This window comes from Phyllostomus discolor, chromosome X (genome assembly GCF_004126475.2).
Source record: "Phyllostomus discolor isolate MPI-MPIP mPhyDis1 chromosome X, mPhyDis1.pri.v3, whole genome shotgun sequence".
Lineage (NCBI taxonomy): Eukaryota > Metazoa > Chordata > Mammalia > Chiroptera > Phyllostomidae > Phyllostomus > Phyllostomus discolor.
In genome coordinates, this window is record NC_050198.1 from 51189336 (window position 1) to 51215837 (window position 26502).

Below are 26502 nucleotides of genomic sequence, written 5' to 3' on the forward strand. Positions count from 1 at the left end.
CTCTGCCTGTCTTTCTGTTTGGAAAAAAGCTGTCCCTCAGCTCTTGTCCTGATGTCAGGCAATTCAGTTCCTCCCCATATGCCACTGATGCCATTCAAGTTGATACCCCTGTGCTGGTGCTAGAACTCAGAGGTATGTGTGTGAGTAAGTCCATGTGTGGCTTCATTAAGTGGAACTGCTTTGGAGTCCAGCAGATTCTTTCACTGACTCAATCCCAATGGTATTTGCAGTCAGAAGTTATGAGGACTTATCTCCCTGGCCCTGGAATCATGAACTGTTGGGGGTAGCCTGGTGTGGGGCTGGGACCCCTCACTCCTGAGATATCCCTCCAGAATTTTTATCCACCACATATGGGTATGGGAATAATCTGTTTTGCATGTCTGTGTCTCCATCTCTATGCCCCTCCTACCAGTCTTGGTCATGTGGTTTCTTTAATTCCATAGTTGTTGGACTTCCATTCAACTCAGTTTCTTATGGTTCTGAGTGATGGTTGTTCTATAGTTGTAATTTTGATGTGGTTGTGCAAGAAAGTGAACTGTGTTTACCTAGGCCATCATCTTGGAGATCTAGTTCTTATATGATTGTTTATTAATTTCAATTTGGAGAAATTTCACACTGTGGCAGTATCATCCAAGCTTCCATACTTGTAGATTGTGTCACTAAGATTCAAACCTCTGTCTGCAGTCTTCTTCCTGCATCTAGGCAGTTAGAAATGAGCATAGACAGGACTTTGGGCCAGATACAGAAAGTCAGCAGGGAGGAAATCCCCAAAATAATATATTTTTAAAAGATATATGAATGGCCAATAGACATATGGAAAAATGCTCAAAGTAATTAATCATCAGAAAAATGCAAATTAAACCCCAGTGAGATGTCACTTCACACCTATCAGAGTTCTTATCATAAATAAGTCAACTAAAAGTGCTGGTGATGAGGTGAAGAAAGGGGACACCTTATACACCAGGACCACAAATTGGTGCAGCCACTATGGAAAACAGTATGGAGATTCTGAAAAATTAAAAATAGAACTACCTTAGGACCCAGCAATTTCACTTCTGAGTATGTATCCAAAGAAAACCAAAACAGTAAGTTGAAAAGGTACATGTACCCCTAGGTTCATTGCAGCATTATTTACAATAGCCAGATATAGAAGCAACCCCAAAGACAATCAATAGATGAGAGCATAAAGAAGTGATATATATACACAATGGAATATTACTTGGCCATAAATAATAATAAATTCTTACTATTTGTGATTTGCAACAACATGGATGGACCTAGAGGCTATTATGTTAATTGAGATAAGTCAGAGAGAGTAAAACAAATACCATATGATTTTACTTATATGTGGCATCTAAGCAACAAAAGAAACAAGAAAAACAGAAACAGATTCATAGATACAGAGAAAAAACTGAGGGTTGCCAGATAGGAGGGGTACTGGGGGATTGGGTGAAAAAGGTAAAACAATTAAGAAGTACACATTGGCAGTTACAAAATAGTAACAAGATATAAAGTACAGAATAGGGAATATAGTCAATAATATTGCAATAATTATGTGTGGTGCCTGGTGGGTACTGGAATTATTGGGTGGGGACAATTTGTAAATTATATATTTGTCTAACCACTATGCTGCAAACCTGAAATTAATATAAAATAATAAGTATATCAACTGCACTTAAAAAGTTAAAAAAAACAATGTTTTTTGATAATATGAAATGTTTAATATATAATATAGAGTAGGGAAAAGTAGGTTTATTGTTGTGAGTACACAAAACAAGAGTTTACTCCTGTTATGATTTATTAATTATTGTATTATTTTCCATATGAATGACTGTAAACCTACTTTTGCTCCACCCTGTATTAAATTGGGCTTCAAAGATCTATAAAACACACACACACACATATATTTGCATCTTAAAAATAGTCATTTTTAAAAAGTATATGTGGAGGTGGCAAAAAGTATAAAGTTGACATTTAAATGACTATAAATTAGTAAGGATTGCTCTAGACCAGTGGTTTTCAATCTGAGGTGATTTGGGTCCCTCCCCACCCCACATAGGGGATATTTGGCAATGTCTGGAGATATTTTTGTTGTCATGACTCATGGGTAGGGACAGTACTCCTATCCAGTAGTTAGGGGTCAGGGATACTAATAAATATACTACAATGCACAAGACAGTTCTTCCAACCCCTGCCAAGAAAGAATTATATGGCCCCAAATGCCAGTAATGTTGAAGTTGAGTAAACGTGCTGTAGACTAGTACTTCTCATTAGTGCATATGTTACCTAGGAATCTTGTTAAGGTGCAATTTCTGATTCAGAAAGCCTGTGGTGAGGTCTGAGATTCTGTGTTTCTTAGAATCCCTCTGGTGATGCCCATGCTACTGGTCTGCAGACCATTTATTGAGTAACAAAAGGACCTATTCTCTCTTTACCCCTCCACCAAATCCTGCCTATTTAGAGTTCCATCCTTTCAAGTCTCTGTTGGGGTTTTGTTATCCTGAGAAAGTACTAAGGAGTAATTGCAGGAAATTAGTTAATACATTTTTTTCAGTTACCAGGGCCATCAAAGCCTTCAACCAAAGACTTACTTGGATGAGAATTTCAGGAACTAAGCACAACCAACAAGAGAGATGCATTTTGTTTCGTGGTACCTTTGGGAAAATAGGGCAACCTTTCTTAACAGAGGTTTTAGAAGCAGGTTTACCCAAGCTGGGTTTGTAGAAGCTGTCTTACTCATTTTTCATATGTCTGGTACCCAGCATAGTAACTAGTTCAAAATGTTTGTTGAACCAAGTGAAAAATTATTTATAACTCTATAGGTAGATGCTAGAGAAGCAAAACAAAAGTATTTACTGGGGCAGAAGATAGTCACGAGTCCCTTCAAGGCCAGAAAATAATGCTCTTCAGCAGCTTTCCACTGAAATTGATAGCACTGAAATGAATGTACCCTCCTGGAATGTACTCCTCACCCCTTGGATGGAAGCAGGACAACTTAAAGTATTTGTGTGTTATTATTCACCTTTGTTGTAAGTTAGAAACCTATAGATCAAGATCAGTGTGGTATTTGACATTGGAGTGAGGGGTGACATTTTACCTGTTCCTTTGTCAGAAAAAAAAAAAAAAAGCTTTGTGGTAAGAACTAAAGGCCCAGGCCCTAGGAGAAAGAACTGGTCCAAAGAGGGGACTTATTTAGCATTGCTGGCTTAATCTGCTTTGCTGTCAGGGTACTTTTTCTCACTACCTTAGACTCTTGAAAATGTGTGCTAATAGATTATGTGATTTCAGATGTGGCAGCTATAAGGCCACAACTGTTCCACATATTTCCTTTTATGAGTCTGACACAGTACCCGAAAACACCCCTTGGGGACTATCCCTTTGGATAGTGCAGGTTTTCTAAAGGTTCCTGTTAATATATATGTATTATTGTATATATAGATAGTAGATTGGTCAGTTGCCTAGGCTGGGAAGATTGGAGGGAAATGGGGAGTAATTGCTAACAGGTATTAGGATTTTTTTTTGGAGTGATGAAAGTATCCTAAAATTGATTGTGGTAATGGTTGTACAGCTCTGTGAATATACTAAAACCCTTTGACTTGTATACTTTTCAATTGTGAATTGTGTAGCATGTGACTCATGCCTCAATAAAGTTGTCATATATATATATATATATATATATATATATATGATATTGATTAAGAGATAACTAGTGGGACCCTGGAATAACATATGATAGGAGAGAAGTGATAGTTCTACCAACAAAGAAGGAAACATCAAAACAAGATATGCAGGGCAGGAATTGGGATTCTTCCCAAAATGTTCAACTCTCCTTAAACCTATTTCTGTACTTTTGAATCAAGTTGCAAGTGATCCCAACTATTATTAAGTTGTTCAACATTAGATTATTTGTTTGGAAAAAACATACATCCAAGAAATATTTGAATGCATCAAAGAAATAAAGCCAGGTTTCCTAAGATAAAATAATTTTAGCATCATTAATAAAGCATAGGGATTGACACTGTCCAACAGTTCTGGAAACTGTTTAAATTAGGTTAAGCCACTCTGACCATTGTTGCTTTCTACAAACAGCTGCAGAACTTGAAGCCTGATAAAATTGGATTTTTTCATTGAAATGGAGAATATGGTTTTGGAAGAGGTGATATTTAAACCACAATTATCTCATATAGTCCTGTGGCCAAAGGCTTCAAAGTCACAGAGGGAGAATGCCTGTCTTTCTACATGTGGCTTTCCATGAACTCACTGTAAGTAGTTTGGAGTGGCACAACTGGAGCATAACTGGCAGAGCACTTCAATAAATCTTAAAAAAAAAAAAAACAGAAATGGAAGGGCCTAGAACCTAGAACCCTTAGTCCTAGGACTGAGCTCATGCTAGTTGAACATGCAACTTGTACAGTTTCAAACATAGTAAAGAGCTCTTCTCCCACCCTACAACTTGTGGCTTGAAAAGCCTTGGGAGGAAAAAATAGCATATTTAGCTATTTTCAGTGTTTATATCTTGTTAAAAATGAAGGCATCTCTAAGGAATGGGACAGGATAGTTTCATCAACTTGGGAAAGAATGGCCCAGTATTGGGGTAAGGGGTTCCCAACTAGGAGGTTGGGAGCTAACAAAACAAACTGGTCCTTTTTAAAATTTTGTTCTAGATTCCCCCTATCTGTGAGCATGACCAGAAATTCCTGGACTTGTAAACATAAATTGAGACAGCGCTACCAATGGGACCCAGAATTGTGAATCTGTCCCATAGGGCCACTGTGTACCCTACTCTGGAGTACATCACTTGCCATTTGTCAGTTCCTTAGGGCCTATTAATGTCAGAGAAACATAGGACAAAGGAAAAACTACAAGAAGACAAAGGGAATAGGCATTCAGTAAAGTCACTACATATGTATTCCACAAAAAGAATTATCTCTGTTGGATGACAATAGGAGGTAGTCTAGCATTTGGCCAATGCGTGAATCTGGAAGCAATAAATCCTGAAATTTTGAAGACAGCATTGTGGAGACTTCTCTTATTGAACTCATTTCACTCTTCAGAGAACAATGAGTTATTTACAAGGCATAATAATATTCTGGAATGCTCCCTTTCCTGCTAGGAAGAGATTTTCATCATCTCTCCAGATTTCACACCAGGGTCAGTCTAACTTGGCTCCATTTCCTTGTGTCTGCAGATCTTTATCATAATTGTCAGGGAACATCTTATCAGTAAAAGGCCAGATGGGCAGGCAGGGAAGTGATCCAGCCCCTGAGGAAATAAAATCCTCACACTATCTCCACTCCTTCAAGGCACTGGTGAGTGAGGGGCTAGATAGGCAGTGAAACAAGAAGGGTTATCTCCAACTTAGCTCAGAGCTGAAGAAACCTGGGCCAGATGAGCATTTTGAAGTTTAGGGAGCAGGAAATTCAAATTTTCATGTCATAAGCTCATATGATGAAATCTGATATCAGCCTCCCTATGCTCCGGAAAGGAACTCAGTCCTTTTCTTGATTCAGGACCTCAAAGGCAAAAAGTCTCACAATGCAATTTTCACTTCCCATACCTTGTGGGAGGCAAACTGAAATACTGAGAGAATGGGATAGAATGTGATACATGCTCTAATTAAGTGCCCCAAATGAGAGGTATTCTCACTGGTTTTACATATTAACTGTTGAGAGTTGTTTTCTTTCTAGAAATTACATGGCAAATAGATTTTATACTAAATCATTCTGGAGTCATCTTGGCATCCTTAGCACCTAGCATAGTGTTTAATATGTGGCATTCAGTAAATGTTTAATTAAAGAGTAAGCCTAAAACTTGTCACCAACCTCTCCTTACCTTTTTGTAATGTAAGCTTTGGGTTCTCTGTTTTGACTTCATCAGGTAGATGCCATCCCTTCCATGGCCAATGTCTGTCCTCTGGATTGGTGCCCTGGGAGCCTGGACAATGCCTACATAAAACAGACAAGGAGTAGGGAAGCCTTGTTAGCCAAACAGCCATGCTATTGATTGTGCTGAAATCTGTTCCTGGGGTGAGATCTAGTTGGGTTCCGCTTCTCAGCCTTGGCTCTTAGCCCCCTGGCTTTGACTTACAGCTGTGGATCTGGATCAATTACTTTCTACAGTCTTATTGGGTTTCCTTATTACTATCCCTCTTTCCTGATCCATGATCTGAAAATTAGTCCACAGATGTCAGAGGAAGAGGCTTGGCTTTATTGTCTAATTACGGTAGTAGTGATAAGTCAGAGTACAGTTTTGTTTGAGGAATTCTAAACCAACTTACCTAGAAAAGGAGCAGTAAGAAAGCAAGGTCAAATTATCAAGGCCAGGGATGAGATCCACAGGCCAGGATCTGAGAGTAAAATAGACAACACGTTGGCATTACATTTGGAAACATAGGATAGGTTATGAAAATTCATATCATGACATTATGCTAAAGATGTAATGGTTCTAAACCAAGGGCAACTTTTCCATATGATATTTAACAATGCCCAGAGATTTTTTAAATTCTATTTTTCAATTACAGTTTGCATTCAACATTATTTTGTATTAGTTTCAGGTGTAAAGAATAACCGCTGGACAATTATCTACTTTACAAAGCGGTCCTCCTGATATTTCAGGTACCCATCTGGCACCATACATAGTTATTACATATTACAATATTGTTGACTATATTCCCTAAGCTGTACTTTACATCACCATGACTATTTTATAACTACCAATTTGTATGTTTTAATCTCTTTGCTTTTTTCACCCAGCCCCAAATCCCCTCCCATCTGGCATCCATCACTCTGATCTCTGTATTTATAAATGTTTCTATTTTTTGTTTGTTTATTTTGTTCTTTAGATTCTACATGTAAGTGAAATTATATGGTCTTTGTCTTTCTCTCCAGAGGTATTTTTGATTGTCTTAACTGTAGGGATGCTACTTTCATCTAGTGGGTAGAGGCCTGGGATGTTGCTAAACATCTTACAGTGCACAGGACAACCCCCAATAAAAAACAATTATCTAATCCAAAATGTCAATAATGCTATCATTGAGAAACCATGTATTAAACAAAGAAATAAGCTATAATTTATAGATCATAGCTATATAAGATATGCAGATAAAAAAGACTGTAATGATATACACCATTGTTATACTAGGGGAGTGTCTAGTTACCAACACTATGCATCTTTTTTTCTATCATTTAAAAATTTTGTAATATAACTATACTACCTTTACATTTTAAAATTAAAATATAATTATATAAATAATATGTGAACACATTCTACTTATAAAATATTACAGTATTACAGATAACACCAAAGATCTGTTTGAACAACTTGGCTTTTCCCACCTCACTCCCCTTCTCAAATGTAAGTAGTTTTGTGGCTGTGAACTTTCAGCACTTTTTTTGTCAAATATTTTATCTATTTATTTTTAGAGAGAGGGGAAGGGAGGAAGAAAGAGACGGGGAGAAACATCAATTTGTGGTTGTCTTTCACATGCCCTCAACTGGGGACCTGACCCACAACCCAGGCATGTGCCCTGACTAGGATTCGAACCAGCAACCTTTTTGTTCACAGGCTGACAATCAATCCACTGAGCCACATCAGCTGGGGCTCAGAGCTTTATCTATACATTTACACATACAATAATCCCCCGTCGTCTGCAGTTTCACTTTCTGTGATTTCAGATACCCACAATCAACTGTGGCCCAAAATTATTAAATGGAATATCCCAGAGATAAACAATTCAAAACATTTTAATTTTGTGCTGTTCTGAGAATTTTTATATAATCTCATGTCATTCTGCACTGTCTTGCCTGGGATGTGAATCATTGCTACCCGACTTGTTAGTCACTTAGTAGCCATGTTGTCAGAAGACTGTTGCAATGTTGCAGTGCTTGTGTTCAAGTAACCCTTATTTTATTTAATCATGGCCCCAAAGCACAAGAGTAGTGGTACTGGTAATTCAGATATGCCAAAGAAAAGTGGTAACATGCTTCTTTCAAGTGAAAAAGTGAAAGTTCTCTACTTAATAAGGAAAGAAAAAAAGTACACTGATGTTGATAAGGTCTTCTATCTGTGAAATTACCTAATTCAAAGATTTAAATGTATCATAGGTAAAATTTATGTACAGAAAAAAACCCATAGTATACATGGGCTTGCATACTATCCTTGGTTTCAGGTATCCACTGGGTTTCATTGAACATATCTCCTGTGGATTAGAAGGGACTACTATATATTATGTGCAGCTATAGAAAATATACACCATCTCATTATTTTTTACAGTTTAATAGTATTCTGTAGTTTGTCTATTTCTGTGCTAATAAACATTTTGGTTATTTTTGGTCTGGGGCTGTTATGGCAAATGCTGCATCATTTATGCCTCCTTGAACATGCTTGCTAGGAGTTCTCTAAAGTGAGTATTGGAATGAAAATTGCTAGATTATGGAAAAACGCATATGTAAAATTTTATCAGCTACTACCAATTGCCTTCTAAAAAGCCCACAAATTTAATTCCCTGACATTCTCACTAACACTTGATACTTATCTTTGTGTTTCATATTTGTCAATCAAATGGTTGAGAAACAGTAACTTTTCTTTGTTTTAATTTTCTTTTTTTAAAATATTTTATTTATTTATTTTTAGACAGGGAAGGGAGGGAGACAGAGAGAGAGAGAAACATCAATGTGCAGTTGCTGGGGGTTATGGCCTGCAACCCGGGAATGTACCCTGGCTGGGAATCGAACCTGGGACACTTTGGTTCCCAGCCCGCGCTCAATCCACTGAGCTACGCCAGCCAGGGCTAATTTTCATTTCTCTTGTTACTGATGATGTTGAGCACCTCTTTATGTATTTGTTGAACCTGTTGTATATTCTCTTCTTCGGACAGCGGTGTTCATATCCCTTGCTCACCTTTGTATTATAAGACATTTCCAATAGTTTTAAGAACAAAAGAGAGCAGGATCAGGTTTGTATGCAAATTGAGTGTCAGCCTACCCAGTGTCTTGCCTGTCCTTAAGACCTAAGACAGATCCTGAGTTCCAAACAGACCAAAAGGACCCTTTTTTTTTTTGCCATTCCTGAGAACTTAACAAAGTAACTACATTAAGAAACAAATCAGCCAGGCCCATTCTTGTCACTGCTCCAGGTTTCCCTGTAATGTGAGCCTTTGCTATGCCAGCATCTTTACACCGAGGAGCCAGCAGGTACTGCCAGTCAGATTCCCTCCAGCCAGACACAAATCTGATATGTGGTAAGGAATAAAGAGCCATGAAAGGAAGCATGTGAACTGAATGGTATCTGCTGCCCATGCAAATGGTAATTAGATCCATTAAATTTAAGTTAATCTTTATGAAGAGCACCTGTTGTCTAGCCCACATGAGAATACCAAAAATGGGGTTGGGTGATTGTGACCACTACAAATAAGTAATTATATTAACTAGTTTTCTCTCCCCTTAACCATAAACTGAAAAAGACATGGCAAGGAAAATATATAATATGTGATATGTAGTGGCTAAGGAATAAAACTAGATAGTTTCTTCAAGGCTGTTAGGCATTATTTAAAACTAGAGTGCTTGTAAGTCATGCCCCTTGTGATGAATTAGATGATTGATTTAGCTCTAGTGACCTTCAGGATCAGAATAATGTCTTCCAAAGACAGAAGCAGAACTGGCCCTTGGCCAGATTGGGTATGGTCAAATTGAATTGTACCCAAACTGGTTTTTCTGATCCCCTCCAGCCTTTTGGTTGCCCCATCCTATCCAGGGGTGTCAAATTCATTTTCACCAGGGGCCACATCAGCCTTGAGGTTGCTTTCAAAGGGTTGAATGTAATTTTAGAACTGTATAAATGTAAATACTCCTTAACTAGGCGTAAGGAGGTCGGTGCTGCCACCAGGGAGAAACAAGGTGCCGAGCAGGGTAAAACAAGGTAGAGGGCTAGATTCGGCCTTTGGGCCACGTGTTTGCCACCTGGGGCATACACCATCCTACTCTATTTCCTTGGGGCCTTCCTATCTTTTGGAAGACTATGGATATAAAACATTTCAAATCCTTGATACCAATTTGTTGCTTAACTGCCACCCCTCTGCCCCCATAGGTGGAAGATACCTTCTGCCTTATCACTGTTCCATTTCTCTTGTATCTATGGTGAAACAGACTGTTCTCACCAGTTCCAGAAGAGGTGTTGTGAGAAGGGCAGGGGTTTCTGCACCTTTGTCTGAGTTTAGGCAGGTTTATCTCTGCCTTACTATCAACTATTACAGTGATGGTCTTCATTTGGAAGTAGGTGGGGGTCAGGTATGGATGTACATAGGTAGACAAGTAGTCTAAACTGTGTTTCTTTTGTATATGCATCATGTATCTATGTTAGTAGCCTTACTACTGTTGTAATTTTACATTTATTTTGGTGACTATTTGGTCAGTATCAGTCTTCTCTACCAGTCTGTAACATACATGGGAGCAAGAACTATGTCTATTTTTGTTCATCAGTGTATTCCTAGTACCTAGCACAGTGTCTGCTCCATATGTGCTAAATAGAATTTGTTGATTAAAAAAATAGTTGTGTCTCTGATGTCCTTAGAATGGAGAAAAGCCAGGTATTCAGGCAGGATGATGGGAATAAGGCTTTGTGAGGGGTAGAGCATCTCATGATCTCTCTACCCTCACCCTAGGGAGACATCTCATACTGTTGAGTCCACAATCCACCTTTGTATAAGCTGTCCCCAGCCATAGCCATCCCCTGAATCTGTCAACAGTACTTTTATCTAGGAAGGTTGGGTATGATTGAGAATGAAGCCTGTCTTTGATAGTAGTATTTTCCTGTGATCTGAAAGCCATTGTCTTCTCCAGGACAGAGGCAGATTAGCAGGCAGAGGACCATTTTATTTCTTGGGGACTCGGGGTATAATAGTGCCAGTAAGTATTAGAACTGTGATGGCAGCAGAATAACTTGGGGACTGAATTTCCATTAAATTTGAAACAAGGTTATACTGGTGCATTTCATGTATCATAATTGCTTTGGGAATCTGCCAGTATATTACTTACTTGCTTGTCATGGAATGAAAAGATGAAGGGTGTTACAAACATGCTGAAAATGGAACATAGATGGTGTTTTAATAAACATTGACTCAAGCTTTGATTCAAAAGAATTATAATGAAATAAAGTAGTGATGCTTTCTGACCTCTTCTAAACCATTTGATTTTACCTTTTTTTCAAACACTGCTCTTTTTCCACAATCCTTCTCTTGACCTCTTACCTATTGCACTGACATCTTACAAGGACTTATACCTCTGACCACCAATAGCAAAAATAGCATTCTAACTGCATCCCCACACTCTCTCCTATGACCCAAGATACAGATATTGTGGGGGGCCTCCGCCTACAGGGCCCCCCTAGCCACCACGGATGAGAATAAGTCTACCAAGACAAGATATGCTTGGGGAGGAAAGGTGGCTGATCTCTCAAGGGAGAAGGACCAGGAGCCTTTACCTCAATGGGCTTTTATTGGGTTCATTTGCATAGGAATACAGGGTGTATATGTAAAACTCATCAATCATTATCAGGCAGTAAGGGTAAAACAATAGATAACATTCAAAGAACTTTGAGGGCTTATTCTGAGTCAGGGTCAGTTAGCTGAAGGGCCATAAAACTTTTGGGAAACAAACTCATTTCATGCTGGGACCCTTATCATTTACATTGAGGGCATTAACAAAGCAGGTTTCATAGGATTTTATGCATTCTTTCCTAGGCCTGATCACCCTGGGGAACTCGCCCTTTCCAGCACAGGGCTGCACCCACCTCCGACATTGTTTCAGGCTTAAGTCAGGTAGGGGAAGTAAGGTAGCCAAAAGATTAGGAGACTTCTTGCAGACAGGATGAGGACTCAGCCTATGTCAAAGCCAAGGGGTGAGGGTCCATCACCCCCTTTTTCTATAGCCCCCCAAGTCCTTCCCTGAGGATCCCCTCATGACCAAGCCTGTCTTAGGTCATCCCTCCTTTGAGGAATCTTACCCATCATTGGCTAACCGATCAGTTTCAGGGCCAAGCAGGGTGAAGTAAAGGGGAGAGAGGTGGTTCCCCTGCCAGGGAGATAAGCTTTGTCTCCTTGGAGGCTTATGGTCCCAAGGTCTCTCACTCAGCCTTAGCCATGGGGGGGTTACACCTTCTGAAACCAGGCAGGGTGGTTCCCAACATGATACAGAAACGAGGAGCAAGGTGAAAGAATGAATGCTTTTACCACATCAGCTGCACGGTTACTACTAACTGGAATAGCTCTTATTTATACAACCTAGAGATTTCCAGGGAGACCATTACTAATCCCATAAACTCAAGACCTAGATAAAGCAATTGGCTTGTGTATCACTAATTTTATTTTCATGTTTATGTTTGCCAGCATTCATTGAAGGACAAGAACAAGTTAGCCATGATAAGGGTAAACTCTGAATTAGCATTGTGCACTGTAGCTGTGAATTTTACTGTAAAGGAAATGTACAGATGACTTAAAGCCAGTTATTGAGGAAAAAAGAAGCTGTGGATGAGCCTTTGATAGAAGATAACTTGGTTATTTTCTTATTTCAGTATGTATGATTGGTTTATTTTTCACATTTTATAAAGAGACAGTTCCCAATAGGCCCAAAGACTGGATTTATAAGAACAGTTTAGCAGCTTAGGTGAAATGAATAAAACCAAACTTCAAAATGTGTTGAAATTAAAGAAAGAGTTTAAAGTCTAACTATTTTAAAGATACAGACATGGACAGGAACAACAAGGTGGGGATTGACTGTGGGAGAGGGGGTGTGGGCCAGAAAGGGGAGAGCAATGGGGGTGGGGTAGGGAATTGGGATAGCTATAATAGAACAACAATAAAAACTTTTTAAACTACATGTTCCTTGATGGCCCTTTTCCCATTTTTCCCCAGGGGTGAAAATGGAAACAACTGTACTTGAAAAACAATAAAAAAAAATACATATATTTACACAGAAAAAGAGTAGAAATACAATGTAATAACATTTTTTTACATAAAGATTAGAGTAAAAGAAATTTAAAAATTAAAAAATGAATAATAAAAATAAAAATGAATGAAAGAAAGAAAGAAAGAAAAGAAAGAAAAGAAAGAAAGAAATAGAAAGAAAGAGAGAAGAGAGAAAGAGAGAAAGAGAAGAAAGAAGAAAGAAAGAAAGAAAGAAAGAAAGAAAGAAAGAAGAAAGAAAGAAAGAAAGAATTTTTTCTCTTAAAAGCATAGAACTTTTTAGGGCCAAAGAGTTAACCTTATGGGGTCACCCAGTTTCATCACCCATGCGAAATAAAAACTACTCTTACCAATTTAAACTCTGAACATCTCTGGAGATAAGAAGCTCATTGCTTTTTGTTGTCTTTAAAAAAACACACAAACATAATATATTAGCCCATTATAATGTTTAGGTGATTCAAACAATTTAAAAGTATATAAAGAATATGTGAAAGTCTTCTCCCCTTTTCCACGTCTTTTTTTCTCCCACCAGAGGTGAGCATTTTTGACTGTTCAATGTGTATCCTTCTAACCCTTAAAAATATATGTATTTATATCAGTAGTTCTTAACCTGGCAATTTTGCTCCCCAGGGGACACTTGTCAATGTGTGAAGACATTTTTGGTTGTCACAGCTGGGGGCAGGATGCTACTGGCACCTAGCAGATAGAAGCCAGGGATGTGGCTAAATATCCCACAGGACACAGGACAGCTCTTTAGAAGGAAAGAATCATATGGCCCTAAATATCAATAGTGTCAAAGTTGAAAACCCTGATATTTTTATACATAGAGATGGAAATGGAGATAAATATATCTTTTCTTCTTAAATAAATAAGATCACATAATTATCTTTTTTTTAGTTTTGAGTATTTTTTGCTTTGTGATCTAGCCCTCTTCTGAGGTTCTGTAGCATTTTCTTTTGCTTTTTTAAAATTTTAATTTAATTTAAGTACATTCACTTTAATTCACATACAGTTTTCTTTCTTTTGCTACCATCCCAGCCCACCCACCCAACCCTCCCCACCTACCTCCCATTTCCACCCCACCTAGTTTTTGGCCACGTGTCCTTTATACTTCTTCCTGCAGACCATTCCCCTTTTCCCCTGAAATTCTCTCCCCTCTCCCCTCTGGTTACTTTCAGCCTGTTCTCTACTTCAGTGTCTTTGGTTATATTTTTCTTGTTTGTCTGTTTTGTTGATTAGGAACCTGTTAAAGGTGAGATAGTATAGTATTTGTCTCTCACCGCCTGGCTTATCTAGCTTACCATAATGCTTTCCAGGTCCATGCATGCTGTAGCAACAGGTAGGAGCTCCTTCTTTTTTTCTGCTGCATAGAATTCCATTGTGTAAATGTACCACAGTTTTTTGATCCATTCATTTACTGATGGGCACCTAGGTTGCTTCCACCACTTGGCTGTTCTAAATTGTGCTGCTTTAAACATTGGGGTGCATAGGTTCTTTTGGACTGGTGTTTCATGGTACTTAGGATATAATCCTAGCAGTGGAATTGCTGGGTCAAAAGGCAGGTCCATTTTTAGTTTTCTGAGGAAGTTCCATGCTGTTTTCCATAGTGGTTGTACCAGTCTGCAGTCCCACCAACAGTGCACTAGGGTCCCCTTTTCTCCCCAACCTCTCGAACACTTGTTGTTTGTTGCTTTGTTTATGATGGCCATTCTCAACAGTGTGAAATGATATCTCATTGTGATTTTAATTTGCACCTCTCTGATAGTTAGCAATAAGAGCATGTTTTCATGTGTCTCTGGATCCTCTGTATGTCCTCCTTGTAGAAGGGTCGGTTCTACTCTTTTGCCCATTTTTGAATTGGGTTGCTTGTCTTCTTAGAATCCAGCCATTTCAGTTCTTTATATATTTTGGAGATTAAACCCTTGTCTGAGGTATCATTGGCAAATATGTTCTCCCATATGGTTGGTTTTCTTTTATTTTAATACTGTTTTCTATAGCTGTGCAGAAGCTTTGTATTTTGATGAGATCCCATTTCTTTATTCTTACTTTATGCCCCTTGCTCTAGGGCACAAGTCAGTAAAAAAGTTTCTGTGTGAATTATATGAGATTTTCCTACCTACATTCTCCTCTAGGACTTTAATGGTGTCGCGTTTTATATTTAAGTCTTTTATCCACCTTGAATTTATTTTTGTATATGGTGTAAGTTGGTGCTCGAGTTTCATTTTTTTGCACGTGGCTGTCCAGTTCTCCCAGCACCATTTGTTGAAGAGGCTATTGTTACTCCATTTTATGTTGCTGCCTCCTTTGTCAAATATTAATTGACCATAGAGACTTGGGTTTATTTCTGGGCTCTCTGTTCTGTTCCATTGGTCTATGTGCCTGTTTTTATGCCAGTACCAGGCTGTTTTGATTACAGTGGCCTTGTAGTATAGTTTAGTGTCAGGTATTGTGATCCCTCCTACTTTACTCTTCTTTCTCAAAATTGCAGGAGCTCTTCTGGGTTGTTTATGATTCCATATAAATTTATGAAGTGTTTGTTCTATGTCTGTGGAATATGCCATTGGTACTTTAATAGGAATTGCACTCAATGCGTAAATTGCTTTGGGTAGTATGGACATTTTGATGATATTAATTCTTCCAATCCATGAACATGGTATATGTTTCCATTTCTTTGTGTCTTTCTTGATTTCTTTCCTCAGGGTTATGTACTTTTCTGAATACAGGTCTTTTACCTCTTTGGTTAGGTTTATTCCTAGATATTTTATTTTTCTTTTTGCTATTTCAAATGGATTTTTTCCTTGATCTCTGCTTCTGCTGTTTCATTGTTGGTGTACAGAAATGCCTTTGATTTCTGGATATGGACTTTGTATCCCACTGTTTTGCCAAATTCATTTATTAGGTCAAGCAGTTTTTTGGTGGAGTCTATAGGATTTTCTAGTACACTATCATGTCATCTGCAAACAGTGACAGTTTTGTTTCCTCCTTTCCGATTTGGTTGCCTTTTATTTCTTTTTCTTGTCTGATTGCTGTGGCTAAAACTTCCAGTTCTATATTAAATAGAAGTGGTGAAAGTGGACAGCCTTGTCTTGTTCTGGATCTTAATGGAAAAGATTTTAATTTTTGCTTATTGAGTAAGTATGATGTTGACTGTAGGTCTGTCATATATGGCCTTTATTATGTTGAGGAATGCTCCCTCTATTCCCAGTTTGCCAAGTGTTTTTATCATGAATGGGTGCTGTACCTTATCAAATGCTTTTTCTGCATGTATTCATATGATCATGTGGTTTTTGTCTTTGCTTTTGTTTATGTCATGTATTAGATTTACTGATTTGCGAATATTATACCATCCTTGCATCCCTGGAATGAATCCCACTTGGTCATGGTTTATGATCTTTTTAATGTATTGTTGGATGCAGTTTGCCAGTATTTTTCTTGAGGATTTTAGCGTCAATGTTCATCAGTGATATTGGCCTGAAGTTTTCTTTCTTTGTTGTGTCTTTATCTGGTTTTGGAATTAGGATGATGTTGGCCTCGTAAAAAGAGTTTGGGAGTCTCCCATCTTTTTGGATTTTTTGGAATAGTCTGTGAAGGATAAGGGTTAGCTCTTCCTTAAATGCTTTGTAGAATTCTCCTGTGAAACCATCTAGCCCAGGGATTTTGTGTATTGGGAGTTTTTTTTATTACCGCTTCAATTTCTTTTGCTGTTATTGGTCTGTTCAGGCTTTCTGCTTCTTTTTCACTGAGTTTTGGAAGATTATATTTTTCTAGAAATGTGTCCATTTCACCTAGGTTTTCAAATTTCTTGGCATACATTTCTTTCTAGTAATTTCTTACAATCCTTTGTATTTCTGTGGTACCTGTTGTAATCTCTCCTCTTTCGTTTCTGATTGTGTCTATTTGTGTCTTCTCTCTTTTTTTCTTAATGTGTCTGCTTAAAGGCTAGTCAATTTTGTTTATCTTTTCAAAGAACCAGCTCTTGGATTCATTGATTGTTAGAATTGTGCTTTTAGTCTCTATGTCATTTAATTCTGCTCTGATCTTGGTTATTTCCTTCCTTCTGCTTGCTCTAGGCTGTCTTTGTTGTTGTTCCTCGAGTTCTTGTAGATGTAGGGGTAGGTTATTGGTTTGGAATGTTTCTACCTTTTTTAGGTGGGCCTGTATTGCTATGAACTTCCCTCTCAGGACTGCCTTGGCTGTGTCCCATAAGTTTTGGGTTGTTGTGAGTTCGTTTTCATTTGTGTCCAGAAAACTTTTGATTTCTTCCCTAATATCATTCCTGACCCATTCATTTTTTAATAACATGCTATTTAATCTCCATGATTTTGAGTGTTTGTTTTTTTTTTTTTTCCTCCGGGTTGGTTTCTAGCTTCAGTCCCTTGTGGGGTGAGAGAATGCTTGGTACGATTTCAATTTTCTTGGAATTCTTGAGGCTTGTTTTGTGTCCTATCATGTGGTCAATCTTTCAAAATATTCTGTGTACATTTGAAAAGAATGTGTATTTAGATTCTTTTGGATGGAGCACTCTCTATATATCAGTAAGTCCATTTCATCAAGGGTATTGTTCAATGCCACAATATCTTTGTTGATATTTTGTTTGGAAGATCTGTCCATTTTTGACAGTGGGGTGTTAAAATCCCCTACTATAATTGTGTTGCTGTCAATATCTTTTTTGAAGCCCTCTAAGATTTTCTTTATGTATTTGGGTGCTCCTATGTTGGGTGCATATATTTTTACAATATTTATGTCTTCTTGATGGATTCCTCCCTTGAGTATTATGAAGTGACCTTCTGGGTCTCTCTTTATGGACCTTTTTTGGAAGTCTATTTTGTCTGATATGAGTATTGCTACCCCGGCTTTTTTTTCCTGTCCATTTGCTTGGAAGATTTGTTTCCAGCCCTTCACTTTCAGCCTGTGCAGGTCTACTATCCTGAGGTGGGTCTCTTGTAGGCAGCTTTTGTGTGGGTCATTTTTTCTTATCAATTCAGCTATTCTATGTCTTTTTATTGGAGCATTTAATCCATTTACATTCAAGGTTATTATTGATAGGTACTTATTCATTGTCTTTTATCTACGAGTATTCCTTTCTCTCTCTCCCTTTTCATTCCCTTCCTTAAAGCAGTCCCTTTAGCACCTCTTGCAGAGCTGGTTTGGTAGAGGTGTATTCTTTTAGACTTCTTTAGTCTGGGAAGCTTCTTATTTGGCCTTCTATCTTGATTGAGAGCCTTGCTGGGTAAAGTAGCCTTGGTTGCAGACCTCTGTTTCTCATTCCTTGGAGAAACAGAGGTCTGCAAGAGCTCTCAAGAGGTCTGCAAGAGTGTCTCAGTGGAAACACTCTGGCTTGGAGTGTTTCCATTGAGAAGTCAGCTGTTATCCTTATTGGGGCTCCCTTGTATGTTATTTCCTGTTTCTCCCTTGCTGCCTTTAAGATTCACTCTTTGTCTTGAAATTTTGCCATTTTAATGATGATGTGTCTTGAGGTGGGCCTCTTTGGGACTCTCTGTGTTTCTTGGATTTGTGTGACTTTTTCTCTCATCAAATTAGGGAAGTTTTCCTTCACTACTTTTTCAAATAAGTTTTCGATCCCTTCCTCTTCTTCTTCTCCTTCTGGTTTCCCTATTATACGGATATTATTACGTTTCATATTGTCTTGCATTTCTCTTAATCCCTCTTCATTCTTTCTGAGCCTCTTTTCCTTTTCTTGCTCTTTCTGGGTGTTGTTTTCTACTTTGTCCTCTAGCTTGCTAATCCAATCTTCTGCTTCATTGATCCTGCTTTTCATTCCTTCTACTGTGTTCTTCAGTTCAGAAATTGTATTCTTCATTTCCTCTTGGCCCTTGTTGATAGTTTCTATTTCCTTGTTCATGTTTATATAGTTTGCAGTGAGATTGTTGTAGCTTCCCTCTAGTTTCTGATAGCTAATTGTGAGTTCATTGAAATTCCTGATAATCATTGTTTTGAACTCAATACCTGATGGTTGAGTTGCCTCTATTTCATTTACCATTTTTCCTGAGGCTTCCTCCTTTCCCTTCAGTTGGGGATTGTTTCTTTGTTTTCTCATTGTTCGTGGGTTTCTTCTTGTTAGCCTCTGTTTCTTAAATTGATCTGTTCTGGTTCCCTGTAATTATGGTGTGAACTTCTGTGGTAGAGTACTTGTGAGATCCAGTGGTGCAGTCTCCTTCATATATCCTGGTGTTCACAACTTCCTCCTACTCTTTTTTGTGATCTGTTGGAGGAGTAAGGTGAAATTTTTTAAGACAGCAAGACAGTATACTATGATATTTACATTAGCAGCCAGTAGAGAAGAGATGGGTTATCCTTTGGCTCCTTATAGTGTTAACCATGATCCTCCACCCCACTATCCACATTTCAGAAAGGATGGAAAGAAGGTAAGACTCTTATTGGGGACGAAAGGATTGTTAGTTGGATCTAGAAAGCTATGAGGCTGTGGGAGGTCAGATTCTAAGGTAGGGTTGGAATAAAGATTAGTAAATTGGAGTAGTGTGTAAAAGACTAGAGACAACCCCCACAATTGTATAGTTCAGGAAATTGCAAAGTGGGCTGAGATCAGGTAGGGGTATTGAATAGTATTTACAATTGTATGAACTAGGTCTTATTAACCATAATAGTAAAGCTACAGTCTTGTGGCAGAATCGATGAGATCTAGATAACAAGAATAAAGAGTATAGAACCTTGAGAGGTGTATTAATGGAACACAGATAAAGGATATTAAATTATCAACACACTGTGACTGAGATACCGGGGGAACCTATCAAATGACAGTATAACCAGCCAAGCAAAGAAGATTACACAGAAAGAAAAAGAATACCAACATACTATTAAAATAAAAAATGTCAGAAAAGTGAGAAAAAGATAATACAAATTTACAGTAACTTGCAAGCTAAAAAAAAAAGGTAAAAAAAAACAGAAGATGGAGTGCAGGAGAGATAAATTTGGAGTGGAAGGAATAATGCTAGGATGAATGGAAGAGAAACATAAGGGATTGAGAGATATACAAATAATAAGAATTGAAAAATAAAATGTCACTTAATACACAAGATAAAATCTATCAACCAACAACAGCCACAAAAACAAAACAAAACAAAACAAAACAAAACAAGAAAAACCTCTTGTTTGTTTCTTACTGGCCAGACTAGTTTTTCTGATCTTGTTGGCTTCAGCTGGCTAAGGGACATTTGAAATGCTTATCACTCTTCCCAGCCAAATCTCAGTAAGTCTCTCAGGTACTATCCCCAGGGCCAATCTGACTTTCCCCTACAGGACCCTGGGCACTCCCGAGCACACTCGCTCTCCGGAGGTCACTGCCAGGTTCTTCAGGCTCCGGGGTCCCTGCAGGGTTCCAGCTCTATGATCTCAGGAAGCACCTGCGACGTTTTGAGATTCACTATGCCCTCTCTGGGAATCATAAAAGGGCACGCCCATCCACCAAATTTTTGAGTTTCGGGCTCTAGGAATGCACTAAGCACCACATCCCTTCCGGGTTCACAGCGCGAGAGTCAGGATTCCTGATGGGGCGCGCGCTTCCACAGTTCAGTACCGCAGGCTCCAGAAACCTGACAATGCCTGTGCCCTTTCCTGGGTCGGAGCTGCGATGCCTGGGTTTTCCACTGATCCACACTCCCCCCGAGCTAGGGGTGTGGGCGCTCTTCCAGGTGCCCCTGGTCGTGCCGGTTGGAGGCACTCACTTCTCCCATGGCTCTGGGTGGGTGTTCACAGACCCTGGGTGATTTTTCCCCCCAGTCCAACTGGCCTCTTTGTGCCTTCAAGCAACAAGGTCTCCCCTGGTGTTGCTCAACCCCCGTATTCGGGGGAGGGAGCAGCGACTCCCCTCTCCTAGAGCCCTGAGGCAGACCCGGGAGCACCGGGCCTGGGAACCGCAAACCCCCTGGTCCCCGTGCTGATCCCTGGGTCCCTTTTGTCCTGAAGCAGTCTCCTTACCATCTGGTTTTTCAATGATCGCAATAATTTTTGATGTCCTGTTTTCAAAAATGATTCGGTAACCTAGGCCACTTGCTCTGTTTCTCCACCAATCTGCTAGTTTCCCTCCTCTTCACAGAAGCTGAGAAGCATGCTGCCTAGAGTAAAGCCGCCATCCCTCTCTTTTTTTCTTGATGAGTCTGCTTAAAGGATTGCCAGTTTTGTTTATCTTTTCAAAGAACCAGATCCTGCATTTATTGATCTTAAGAATTGTTCTTTAGTCTCTGTTTTGTACTTTTGCTCTTATCTTGGTTATTTATTTCCTTCTACTCACTCGGGGCTTTGTTTGTTGTTTTTTTTCTCCAGTTCTTGTAGATGTAGGGTTAGGTTGTTTATTTGAAATGTTTCTATCTTTTCTAGGTAGGCCTGTTTTGCTATGGACTTCCCTCTCAGGACTGCCTTCACTGTGTCCCATAAATTTTGGATTGTTGGAGTTCATTTTCATTTGTTTCCATAAAGTTTTTTATTTCTTCTTTGATCTCGTTTTGACCCATTCATTGTTTTATAGCATGCTATTAAATATCCATGAATTTGAGGTTTTTTCAATTTTTTCCTTGAAGTTGGTTTCTAGTTTCAGGCCCTTGTGTCCTGCAAAAATGCTTGATATGATTTCAATGTTCTTGAATTTGCTGAGACTGGTTTTGTTTCCTATTATGTGGTCTATCTTTGAAAATGTTCCATGTGCATTTGAAAAGAATGTATTTTGCTTCTTTGGAATGTAAGGTTCCACATATATCTGTTAAGTCCATTTGATATATATATATATATAATCTTAAGTCTATTTATTCTATGGCATTGTTCAATGCTATAATATCTTTGTTGCTATTTTGTTTGAATGGTCTATCCATTTTTTACAGTGGAGTGTTAAAATGCCCTAGTATAAGTATGTTAAGGCATATATCTTTCTGGAAGTCCTCCAAGGTTTTTCTTATATATTTGTGTGCTCCTGTGTTGGGGACATTTATGTTTATACTATTTATGTCTTCTTGATGGATTCTTCCCTTGAGTATTATGAAGTGTCCTTCAGTGTCTCTTGTTATGGCCTTTGTTTTAAAGTCAGTTTGTCTGATGTAAGTATTGCTACTTCTGCTTTTTTTTTTTCTTGTCCATTTGCTTGGAATATTTTTTTTCCAACCTTTCACTTTCAGTCAGTGTAGATATTTTGTTCTTAGGTGGGTGTCTTGTAGGCAGTATATGTGTGGGTCATGTTTTTCTTATCTATTAAGCTGCCCTAAGTCTTTTGATTGAAGCATTTAATCCATTAACATTTAAGGTTATTATTCACAAGTATTTATTCATATTTCTTCCTTTGTATCTGTCTCCTCCCCTCACTTTTCCTTCCTTATCTTATAGTAGTCCCTTTAGAATATCTTGCAGTGTTGGTTTGGTGGAGGTGTGTTCCCTGAGCCTTCGTTTGTCTGGGAAACTCCTTATTTCACCTAAAATTTTTATTGAGAGCCTTGCTGGGTAGAGTAGTCTTGGTTGCAGACCTTTGTTTTTCATTACTTGGTATATCTCTTGCCCTTCTCTCCTTGATTCGTGTATTTCTGTTGAGAAATCAGCTGCTAGCCTTATTGAGCCCCCTCGTATGTTACTTCTTTCTCCCTTGCTGCTTTTAAGATTCTCTCTGTATTTGAATTGTGTCATTTTAATTATGATATGCCTTGGAGTAGGCCTCTTTGGGTCCATTTTAATTGGGATCTTCTGTGCTTCCTGAATCTGAGTGTTTTTTTTTTTCCCCTCTTCAGGTTTGGAAAGTTTTCTATCATTATGTTTTCAAACAGGGTTTCTAACCCTTGTTTCTTTTCTTCTCCTTCTGGCAACCCTGTGTTTCAAATGTTGTGTTTCATGTTGTCTTGGAGTTGCCTTACACTATCTTCATTTTTTTTAGTCTTTTTTTGTGCTGCTGTTCTACCTGGGTGTTTCTTTCCACCTTGTCTTCCAGCTCACTAATTCAGCCTTCCACTTCATCCAGCCTGCATGTAACTCCTTTTAGTATTTTTTTTTATTTCAGAAATTTTATTTTTCATTTCTTCCTGATTTTGTTTATACTTTCTATTTTCTTTTTCATACTGTTGAGCATACTGGTAAGCAACTTGTAGTTGTCTGTGAGTTCCTTGAGCATCCTTATAATATTCCTTTGAATTCTATGTCTGATAGTTTGCTTACCTCCATTTCATTTAGCTTTTAGTGGGGAGTCTTCCTTTCCTTTTGATTGCAGGTTCTTTTTTTATCTCCCCCTTTTAGATGACTGTTTTTGTTTGTTTCTGTGCTTCCTGATATTCTGTTTTGCTAGCTGTCTTTGTAAGGTAAACTTGAATGGTAGGAGTTCCATGGGATTCATTGATGTGGTCTCTTTGATCTCCCTTTCTGGTACTCTAGATTTTCCCTTTCTTCCATTTGTGTGGGCTCTCTTGTTGTACTTGGGTTTTTACCTGTTGGTGGTTCCTTTGTTGGTGGGTCCTCTCTTGCAGCAGTTATATTGATGTTCACAGCTCCAACCTAATCTTGTATGTAATCAGTGGCAGGGAGAAGGCAAATTGGATTCAGGCAGCCACAGAGTATTCTATGGGCTTTAAAGTACCAACAAGTAGAGAACAGATGGGAGATCCTTTGGATAAGTATAGTGTTAACCACAATATTTCATCCAACTAGCCACTTTTTATAAAATGTGAAGAAGAGATAAGACTCTTATTAGAGGGGAGAAGGATTGTGAGCTGAATCCAGGATACAGAGCACTTGTGTGAGGTTAGGTAATGAGATAGAGTGAGAGTATAGGATAGAAACTAGGCATAGTGTGCGAGAGAATATAGTTAACCACAACAGTAATATAGCTCAGGAAGATAGTGAAATGAACTAAGACCAGGAAGGGGTGCTGTGTAGTATTTACAATTGTATAGGACAACAATTATTTACAATAATACTGATACAACAATCATATGACAAGAAATATATCATCTGAATAACAGGAATAGAAAGTATATGACTAAGAATGATGTGTTACTGGAACACAAGTGAAATGAAAGAAAGAAAATTAAAATACAATATAAAAGAGAGAACAAGGAAAACCAGCCAAACAATGTAATTAAACAAACAGAATGAGGAAAACTAAACAGAAGGAAGAAAAATAAAACATACTAATAAAATAAAAGAAATAAAAATAATGAAAATAATAATTATAGAAATAAAGAATAAAATGCTAATTCTATAGGATAGCAAAGTGAAATTTGTCTCAGTTTCTCAATTGTTGGTGTTAGCCTTGTGCTCCCTGTCTGGATCTGTCTCTGGACCTTTCATAGCTCCAGGTCTTATTGCTTCACACTTGGGGGTAAAAAAAAAGCCTCCTGCTGACTTTAAACCTGCCGTAGTTCTGTTGGCAGGACCAGCAAGTTCTGTTGGTCTTCCTGGATTCCACAGGCAAAGGGGGGCTGGGCTTCCCTTTTCTCCCTTCCTGTGGTTTTGCAAGGATGGGGGCCAGGTCTAGGCCACAATATTCACTGTTGCCCAATTTCCAGCCCAGGTCCTCTGTGTGCTACCCGTGTTTCCAGGCCCCCACTGTCCATATGCTCCAGGCCTGCGCCTTTAATTCACCATTTGTTTTGCCCATGTCGTCCACTGATTAGGGGCAACTCACATACCACCTTCTCCCTCTCTGCTGGCCTGGGTGCTATGCCTCGCAAAGTCTCTTCAGGGCCATTCAGCTCTGACATTAAATTAAGTCTCTCTGAGGACTTCTATCTCTTTGAGCCCTGCTGTCCTCTGAATGGTTCGTACAGCATGCTACCTCCTTCCTCTTTGCTAACCCACCACCGTGCCACCCTACCACCACGGGAGTCAGCCACCATGCAAGCCAGCTGCTGCATGAGAGTTCCTTAATCAGCAGCTGAGAACATTTTTTTTTTTTTAGTAAAATCCACTTGTTTAAGCCTGCTGTTCTTAACAAGTGTCAGGCTTTTCACACAGCCTAACTTTCTAACCAGACTGGAGACTATCTGGGTCAGGGTCTGACAGGACTCAACTCTTCTCCCTTCTCCGGGATCACCCAGCTCCCCAATTTCTCTGGTAATGACCTAGCTAACATCTATAGTCCCAGCAGGTGTACACCGCCTCTGTGTGTCTCCCACTTCATCTTTGTTCCTCCCAGCGATTTCAAACATTCAGGCCTCTCCTGGTGCCACACTGTCTTCCCTGCTTTGGTAGGGGAGGGAGCTGCTGGTCCGGCTCTCCTCCAAAGATCCTGCAGCTGCCGCCGACCAGCACCAGGCAGGGGCTGCAGTAGCCTTGGTCCCCATGCTGGGCCCAGGGACCATAAAATCCCAACTTAATCTCCTTACCACCTGTTTTTCAATGTCCTCTACAATTTTGGCCTCCAAACTTCATATAATCTGGGATTCCATTGGCTGTTCACTCTGTTCCTCAGAAGATTGGCTAGGTGTTCCACCTGTGTGCAGGGGGAAGTAGGCTCTGCTTACACCTACCTCACTGCCATCTTTTTCTTTTGTATTGAGATTTTTATTTTGCTTGCTTTGAATTTTGTGTCTAAGTTTAGGGAAAATTAACATCTTTAAATACTTTAAATATTTTACATTTAAATATCTTATATATTTTCTTCAATAAACACTTGTATAGTTTTCAGCAAGCATGTCTAATAGATTTCTTATAGATTTATTCCTATATATCTCATAATTTTGTTTGCTATTATGAAAGGAATATGTCTTACAACATTTTTATAATTGACTGTTGCTCTAGTATAGGAAAACTATTTTGTATGTTTATGTTGTATGTGGCCATGTTGCTAAACAATCTTACTGGGACAAGTATTTTTTAGTTCATTTTTTTATTTTTGGATGAAAATAGTGATTTTTTTTCTTTTATATTGCAAAATGTATAGCTTGCTTTTTGTTTTTATAATTTTTATGGAATTTATTGAGTTAACATTTGTTAATAAAATTCTATACATTTTAGGTGTATAATCCTATAATACATCATCTGTATATGTTATTGTTTGCTGACCAACCCAAGTCAAGTCTCCTTCCATCACCATTTATCCTCCACCCCTTTACTCTCTTCTACCTCCTCCTATCCCTATAGCTCATTTTTTTTTTCTATCTATTTACAAGCTCATTATTTTGTAAGACTATGTGTTTTAAAGTTGCCTCTTACATTGGGTCAAAAATTTGTTCTGAAAATTTTCCATTTGGAAGTTCCAGTTCAGTTTTCTAAAGGTAAACAAAATAAGGCAAATTCTTCTTCAACAGGATAACTCGGAATATTTCAATATGCTTATTGTGTCCCACAAATCTTCTATTTTCAGGATAAGCAACCCTATTATCTCCTATATGTATATACTTTTCTTACCTTGAGTCATCTTTCTTTAAATGAATTCCATTTTGTCAATGTCCCTCTCAAAACATGGTATTCACAATGGAAGTGTTCAGATATTCCCTGACCATTTCAGAGTAAAGAGAGACTAATTTAATTAATTTGGACACAACTGTACTATTAATGTACTCCAATATTACAATGTCATTGCTAAATAGTTTCAAACTACT

At 38.5% G+C, this 26502-nt stretch overlaps 1 protein-coding gene and 1 long non-coding RNA gene across 3 annotated transcripts in view; both read left to right on the plus strand.

Annotated features, from left to right (window-relative positions):
- Nucleotides 1-26502, plus strand: part of DCX (doublecortin) — a 173174-nt gene that overhangs the window by 65825 nt on the left and 80847 nt on the right. The gene's annotated exons all lie outside the window — the stretch shown is intronic.
- LOC118498418 lies at nt 16817-21198 on the plus strand. The gene is made up of 3 exons (XR_004900904.1): nt 16817-16946; nt 17907-17911; nt 21159-21198. It is a non-coding gene; the product is annotated as an uncharacterized LOC118498418 (long non-coding RNA).